This window comes from Lissotriton helveticus, chromosome 5_1, assembly GCF_964261635.1.
Source record: "Lissotriton helveticus chromosome 5_1, aLisHel1.1, whole genome shotgun sequence".
In the NCBI taxonomy this organism is placed as follows: domain Eukaryota; kingdom Metazoa; phylum Chordata; class Amphibia; order Caudata; family Salamandridae; genus Lissotriton; species Lissotriton helveticus.
Genome location: NC_136065.1, coordinates 121,962,772 through 121,971,797, shown reverse-complemented (window position 1 = coordinate 121,971,797; position 9,026 = coordinate 121,962,772).

Sequence of the window (9,026 nt, the reverse complement as noted above, 5' to 3'; positions counted from 1 at the left end):
TCCTTAAAGTCAACCCAGCCTCGTCTACTCTATGTAAGACATCCTGTAGAATTTTATTGTGTTCCTGTAAAGAACTACCATAAATCAAAATATCATCTTGAAAAAATAGCACCTTGTCAAGACCTTTAAAAACTTCAGAGACAAGTCTCTGGAACACGCTGGCAGCTGAGACTAGCCCAAAAGGTAGTCTGGTAAATTGGAAGGTGCCCTCACTAGTGATAAAAGCAGTTAAATGCTTTGAGCTATCGTCCAGGCAAATTTGGTGGTAGGCGTGCTTAAGGTCCAACTTACTAAAGAACCTTGCACCTCTAAGGGTTGACACCAATTCGCCAATGTTGGGGAGGGGAAACACGTCCGCTACCACACACTTATTGAGGGAACGAAGATCCACACAGAACCTGATCTTGTTGTCCGGTTTCTGCGAGATCACAACAGGCGAAATCCAAGGGGATGCTTCAATGGGCTCAATAATCCCCCCTTGGAGCATTTCCTCCAGAGTGGCCTTGACCTCATCCCTCAAAGCAAAGGGCACTCTTCTAACCTTGTGCTGTACAGGCAAACTTCCCTCTTTGAGAATTATGCGATGAGAGTATCCAATAAGCTCACCTAACTGGTCTCTAAACACATTTTTAAATCTGGCCAAAATGTCTTCTACAGATGAAGTCTCAACTATGGAAACTGGGTTATCTGACCTGGGATCAACTACTATATGGAGATCGTATTGGTGATGACGGCCCAAGATTGCTGGACCGTCAGCTGATATATAAATTTTCCCATATGCTGATCTGCCTTTGAATACAATTTCAGCTTCAAAGAAACCCAGCATGTCTATTCTCTCCCCCTGGTAACCAGACGGGAAGATGTCGCACTCTTTCAAAGCTCTTTTTCCCCAAACATTTTCCAAAAGGGAAAAGGGAATTATAGTCCACTTCGACCCTGTATCAACCATGAGTGTAACAGTTTTGCCATCAATTATGAAATCATCCTTGAAAGGATTACCCCTCTGGTTATCACACGCACACACAGTGTCAGTCAAAACTAAAATTTTGTTCACATCACGTCTTAAAACATCGCATTCATCAACAACTGTAACTTTAGAGTAATTCCTATTCTTACACATTTTAGCAAAGTGTCCCGTTTTACCACACTTTAGACACTCTTTGTTATTAGCATAACAAAACTTCCCATCTAAAGGATGAGAAGAAGTACCACATCTTGAACACATTTTATGATAATTCTTGTTGAGAGATGTTGCTTGCACATTCTTTCTTTGAAGAATGTAACCTTTTTTTCTGACGATTGCGATGGCAGCAGATTCCTCATCGCTATTGTCACTTACAATACTTTTATGAGAGACTTCAGTCACCTTGGACTCTAACCCACTTTTTTGTAGTTCTCTCATGCATTTTTCACTTTCCTCAACAATTTTAGCCAGCTCTATTGCGTCTTTCAATGTTGGGTTCTTAGCCGCCCATAGGCGTTCTTGCACCTTCCTATTGTTGGCTTGCACCACCAATTGGTCTCTTATTAGCTCGTCTGCCATCTGCCCAAAGTTACATTTAATAGATAATTCACGCAGTCTTGCTACGAATTCGTCAATGCTTTCCTCAGCCAATTGCTTATTCTTATAAAATTTATATCTCTGAAGAATGAGATTCTCTTCTTTGCCAAACCGAGTTTCAAGTCTTGTGACAGCTTCTTTAAATTCGTCAAAATCGGCTTGTGAACCTGCAGGTAGTACTTGTGGTAGGTATCTAAACAAACGCTGCCCCTCTTTGCCCAACGTGGTCATCAACAGTGCTTTTTTACGTTTAGGCGAATAATCCTCACCATCTAGAGCCTCTATATAGTTATGGAACATAACTATCCAGTCTTCCCATGCTATAGGAGGATTGCCTGGTTCTGACAAGAATTGAGGAGGAAGGGCAACATTGATTGATTGTGACATGACTTTTAGCAAATGTCAGCAGGTATAGAGAATTAAGTACACCTAACAGTGGAGCAAACAAAAGTATGAAGCAAATGCTTACTGTTAATGCAGCTGATGGTCTGGTTACAGCTTTGTCAGCTTTGTCACACTCGTTTCAAGCGCTTTGAAATGCTCGTTTTTGACAGTACAGATCAACTTATGTGGCGTTAAATGCCTTAAAACGGAGCTGGGAGGCACTTGCTGAAGATTACGCGTTGAACGCGAAGGTCTTGTGCACCTCGGCGCGTTACATCGGCGCGTTACCAAGGTAACGGTAAAGCTGTCCAAAATGGCCGACAACGTCGTGGCGTCGTGCGTGAGCGTCCCGCGTCACACGCCGACGTTGCAAGTCAATAGCTTCTGCGCCCTTGACGAACGCGCTCAGAGGCAAAGCGTTGCTTAGCAACTCACCAACAAAGGAGGTTGGTTCGGGTGACGTCGCTGCTTGAGGAGATCGCGTTGCCAGGATACGCGTTGCAGCAGAGTAGACGTTGGTGAAGATGACGTCAACGCTGCGCGGAAAGCAGGAAATGGGAGAAATTACCAGAAGAGGATCACCACGAAGTCGCTATCGCCGAAGAAACGGAGGCCACACTTCTTCATCAACGCTGAATCACACGCGCAGATTCTTGATGGAGTTGAGGCACTACTTCTCTGGAAAGCGAGTTAAGGCTGCAGCGGACACAGGAGACAGTGATCGGAGTTCACACCACATCAAGTCGCCAAATGATGTAAAATGCAAGTAAGGTCCACAGGCACAGGTAAGCTTAAATTGAGCTTTATTGCAGCACAGAGACAGTAGGTCAGCTCCAAGTCCGACCAGGGCTCCAACTGCCAAGAAGGCAGGGAGAGCGCTCCAGAATACAGAACACAAGAAGGAATCTAGAGTGCAGGCTCAAGGAAGAGCAAAGCACTGTACAACATCCACCTCCTAGTTTAATAGCACCCCGGGGGTCATGGCAAAATGCGATGCAGCGCACACTACGAAATTCGTTTTATTAATTCATTTGTTTACTTACCTCCAATTATCCATTTTCCGGTTTTTAGCACCCGCCTCCCTGCCCCTCCCCGACCCCACCTTTCTGCCCCACTGGAACTCCCTCCACGGGCCGCGGCTGCTGCAGGAGCTTCGGCTGTGCTCGTTGGCGTTTAGCTTCGCTTCTGTAATTCAGCAATCGCAATATTCAAAAATCTGTCCCAAGTTCCAATTTCTATTTTCAATATGTTATGGTAATATCATTTGGAATTTGTGGGTGTCCATTTATTTATGCTTTACAACTGCAAAAGTAAGACATTCTCACTTTTATATTCTTTCTGTACAGACTTAAGAACTTTCATTCAATTTCATCCTTTGAGCGCTGCCTGATTATTTTACAGCATTTCTATTCTTTCAGTTGTCTTCTGGGAGCTCAGTCCACCTTAACGAAATGCTGAGTGTTCTGCATGTGAAGTGATTTGCTAAAACCTTGTAACTTGCTGCTAGACATAGACACCGTTTTCACATATAAAGTTATTGTCAGAGATCCGTATTCACCATCTCTCAGCCCAGTTAAGAACAGAGTTCAAAGTAAAATCGGACACTTCCTAATTGAAACATTTTCTTTTGAAGTGTGAATACCAGCTCCGGTTATATCATGGGAGTGAAGTGACCTTTCTATACAGCTTGCTGCGTTAGGAGTGACCTTTCATTGTGCTGAGCTGACATTTGCAAAGAGTTCATCTGCACTTTTCACTATAAATATATGTAATTCCTTCAAAGCAGTACGTCTTCTGATGCTGGAACCTGCAAGCCAGAAGGCAGATCACTTTAATCCCACTTTTCTGTTTTATTTAGTGTTTCACGAGAGCACAAAACATATAGGGCCTCATTTATGAAAAGTGACGCATCGCTGTGTGAAAACAGCGATGCGTCACTTTTCACTGCGCTCTCCCTGCGACATGATTGATGCATCATATTTATAATATGACGCATCATGTCGCAAGGAGTTACAGATACGTCAGTATTTCTGACGTATCTGTAGGCGCAAAAGTGGCGCATTGCTGGAGTGTGTCACAAAAGTGATGCAACTCCAGCAATGCTTCCTTTCACATGGGGAAAGCCCCATGTGAGGCAGGCGCAAGATTTTGACGCAACAGTGTTCTAAAAGTGACGCAGTGAAATCTCATAGATTTCACTGCATCACTATTACGAGGCTTTTTGCGGGTGAACGCCCCCTCTGCATAGATTATACCTGACGCAGGTATAATGTAGCGCAGGGGCTTACAAAGTGACGCACATAAGCTTAGATGCGTTACTATGTAAATAGTGCGCATCAGGAGGCATGTTTTACGCCGCCAATGCGTCATAAAAAGTTAATCATCGGAAGCGCAAAACTCATGCAAGGCCTCATAAATGAGGCCCATTGCACGGAGATGTGGTCATCTGGTAACACTGTACTATTGTGTATGCGGCAACTCCTGTTACACACATAAAGGAAGAATTACTTGTGTGTTTTTACCTTACCCAGCAAGAACACACCCCCATTACATTTTGCCAGGTGAAACCTGCTGGAATTTAAAGTTTAAAAAAACTATGGCAATGGACGGGACTTTCGGTTTTTGGTGCCTTAAGTACCAAGTCACACGTTATGCCACATGTCTGGGCAAAACTCGTAATAGTCGAAAAATATTGCATCCACTAAATTCCAAACACCTCGATGGTAGATTTTCTTGATGCAATAATTACTACCCAAAAACTGGGCCACTTGCAATGAGGGTCCATATGATGTGTACATCATCAATATTTTATTCTTGAAGAAAAGAAATAATCCCATTACACAACTCTTCAATGGTACGATTTTATGTGTGGCACACGCTCAGAGATTGCAATGTTTTTACTAAGCAGAACACAGTTTTTGCAAGGCCTGGGTAGAACTTGTGGAATTTCACTCCGATAAATTCCAAGAAGTTATGAAAAAACTGTGAGATTCTGCGGAATCCATGGAACAATCGGAAATAGGCACGTCTAGTTGCTCATGCTGTAATTTAGTGCCGGGAGGTTATTCCACGCTGAAAAACCAGTGCAAACTGCATCATGTAGTGTGCCAGATGGCATAGCTTCTTGATTTGATTTTTCTGCCACTAAAGTAGATTTTCTACTAGAGCGGCAGCTTTCTGAACGCGAACAGTAACGACCGCCTGCAACCACCCGAGCTGGAGAAATCTCGCCAGGTGCAATCCTAAAGACAGAACATCACGCTAGGGGACACCAAATCTCTCTCGACAACTGTGGATGGCAGCATTTTGCAGGAACTCCACGTTACAAGCTTAAGGCTGAGTGTCCAAAATACCATCAAATCTGAAGGCGGAGCGGAACATATCACCCACTTCAGGCAAAATATTCAGCTTTTACCTTTTTAGGCAGATCTTTATAACCTCTTAATGACAATGTTGAGTTTGTTTTCTCTTGGTCTAGATATTCTCTCCTCCATTATCTTTCTGCCCTTTTATATGAAAGTTTAGCTTCTAATCCTGGGCGTAGTTCTTGTAGGAGCGCTACACGTAGCTACGTGAAGTGCAATTCGCACTACGCAAGCTACTCGTAACTACGAGAACTGCGTAGTGCACTGTGCAAAATACTGTTCGCACTGATTGCACAGTGCCGGATGCTTGTCCGCACTGTGCAATCATTGCAAACCGCATCTTGCACAGTACAAGCAGTCATTTTCTGCCACTCGAGTAGATTTGTACTCGAGCTGCAGCTTTCTCAACACGGACTGGTAGTTTCTCATCGCGAGCGGTCGCGAGCATACGTGACCACTCGCAATGAGAAACCTGACCTCCCTGTGTTTAGAATCTTGCCGGGAGGTTTATTTTCCTCGCTCGCGATTGGCAACTTGATGTTGCTGATCGTGAACGAGGAAAAAGACTCACTGGGATGTTATTTTGCTCGCTCCTGGTCGCCAACTTGACGTTGAGGGCCGCGAGCAAGCAAAAAATGCCCACTACGCTACACGTTTTTGCACTCTGCTACGTGCAATTTGCCCAGCACATAATAGCACAAACTATGCAAACTACGCGAGCGTAGCGTTGTCCTACGCCCAGGGTTATTAGCTTCCCTGAGTTGGATGTTGTACGAGGGGCCAGACGGGACTCCTGCTGTGGCTTTTCTTTATCAGGATCCCAATATCAAGGGTCTGTGTATTCCAACGAGGATAAGTATCATAGGCTTCTTCTATATTAGTTGATACTCTAATTTACTCTGGTGGAAGGGCCAGGCATCAAGAAGCCCAGGTCCTAGGTTTAGTCCAACTTCTAGACCATAGTGCTTCTACATGGCGGAGGGTTAAAAATAGTATCTAAAAAGCATGCCACCAAAAAATGGTCGGCCCAGACTAATGTCGTTATTTCTGGTTTGGATATGATGTTGGTATTATCAAACACCAAATCAAGAGTATGACCCAGCATATGTCATGGACCCTGTACGTGTTGATTAAGCACTATTGCTTCCAAAGAATTAAGTAATTCAGTCGCTTTTTTGTCAACCCTGTTGTCTACTCTGAAATTAAAGTCCCCAAGACGCAAATTGCAGTGTGTGGTAGTGGGTTGAGAAAGTTCACTAAGTTGTGATCAAAAACAGAATGTGGGGGCTGGTAACATATTATCACCAGGATATTAGCAGACAGCTGAATTTTAAGGGCCATTAATTCACAGTTTGGGAGGGGGAGCGACTAGGAGCTGCTTTACTTTTATACTATGCCGGAAAAGCGCTGCTATACTGCCTCCCAACCTTTCCTTTTTGGCCACCTATATGATGGCATGTCCATCAGGGCAAGCTAAGTTATCTCTCCACTCCAGAAGCAGGCAGATATTCTTGAAGAATGATTAAAGGGCCTCACATATGTTCAGAGCTCCCCCTGCCTTCTAACGTCAATAATCAGCATTTCCAAATCATTAATCACTGCTGCAAAATAAATGTCCTCAGCTGAAGCTTCAGTTGATCCATGGTGCCTGTGGGTCCTGACTTCACTGAGCATCCATCCGGTGCCAATGATTTAAAAGGGAAAATAGATATATTTTAATCTCAAGAGGTGCACGTTATTTCCCTTGTCATGGGCCTTCTGTGGCCAGACCTTTGAAAGGGCATGTCAGGAATCCAGCTCATAGGGTCCCACAGCTGACAGGGTGTACTTTGTTCCAATTGTAACAACTGTTGTTCTGTATCCCACTTTCACAGGGCCCCATAACTGGGAATCAATTAACCCTTTTAGCATTTCCAGTGTCCAATCTGTGTCTTTTTTTAGAAAAGGAAAATTACTTTAGTATACCAGTTACTAAATGTTATGCACACATTTACAAATATATACAAAAATGGTAGGTAGAAATTCCTATGGTGAGGTCCTCTACAGGGCCTCATAACCAACTAATGGTGTATATAAAAGATAGGTCCCACAAATAAAATAACACCCCCCTCTGAACTAAGGCCTGAACTCTCACACCACACTACCCCCAATAGTGGGTGCAGTTAATAAAAGTCAGGCCTACCATCCTTACCAGGGTGTCCCCACAATATGTGAAAGAAAATTTTTAACATCACAACAAGTGGAATAAATACTGAACATTAGAAGATGGTATAATATTTCACCGATATTCTTCAATGTATGCAATAAGTTACTGTACGCAAAGTGCATGTCAGTAAAGATTCCACTTTTTAATAGTATGCAGTGCATGAGTCTGCCTTCCCTTCCATCTTCATGTTATTTGTAAAGCAACTACAGGACTTAAAAATAAATGCCCCTACACCATAACCACAGGGTTTGGCTCTTAAGCAGCAAGGCCAAGCCAAATATCATCAAGTAACAAAGAAAGCACCAGTACTGCTTCAAACATAAAGACCTAATCACAGTGCATTGAACAAAACAATGTCACAACATCCTCTTTTTCCGTTGTATTTAAACCCATGGAATTTCTCTCAAATTTTACATTGGCAATTCGTCAAAAACACAATGAGATACAAACATCTTATAGCTCTATTTATCGAACCAGTGATATCCAACCTCTCATTTACCCTCACATGCATACATACACCTGTTTTACTAGCATACTGGTTTCACTTATGTGCATTCTCAACACTCCATTCACTCAATCAGATTCATCACCTCAGTCATTCTATCATACCTCACTTCTTACTACACGCTAACACTCTTATCACACACAAACCTGAAAAACGTTATAGTGTATTTACAAAACATATACTTTATACAAAACAAAGCACGACAAAGGCCATCAATATCACGAATTTAGCCAAATTCAAAGCATGTACCACATTCATATTAGGTTGGCCTAACCGCCGTGGTCTATGCATTTCGAATCCCTCTCAATATGGGGATTCTCATCAGGACCAGAGTAGCTGAAAAATATAAAAGAGATATCCTTATCTTACTAATTGCCCTTAAGGACCCCTATCTCTAAATGCCTTTACCTTAATCAAAGCTTCACAGTCAGTCTTTCCTGTTCAAAAAGCAATTGCACCTGTAACAACAATTATCCTTCTGTCACGATCCTATTGTCAGAGCACAAACTTTGTCGTCATAACAAAAGTAAGGTTGAAGGTTCTTACTTGAAAAACGCTGGGAGCATCATGCAACCAGTTCTGTGTCGGTGTCAGTTTTACATCTCTGTGAAACAGAGTTTATTGTTAATCATAAGTGTGTTTTATTTAGAACTAGCTTACCCGTCGCGCGTTGCTGCAATCTCCAAAGAAAGGAAATTCAAGGAAACTCGTTATGATAACATTCAATTTACATTGTGTCATTTTTATTGAAACTTATTCATTTTAATATGGAAAACATTTCCAAGTGTCGTTTTAATTCTATTTATTTATTCGAGTGCTTGTGGATACACGATTTTTTGTTTTTCCGTCTGGTGCGTACATCAGTATTCGCAAGATTATGAAGGCCCTGGGGGGCCGATATTTCAATTTACTTTATGCCAGAAAGCTTTGCTGGAATGTACTCAACAACTTCCCAAAGTTTCCTGGCGATCGGATGAATGCTGTTTTAATTCTATTTATTTATTC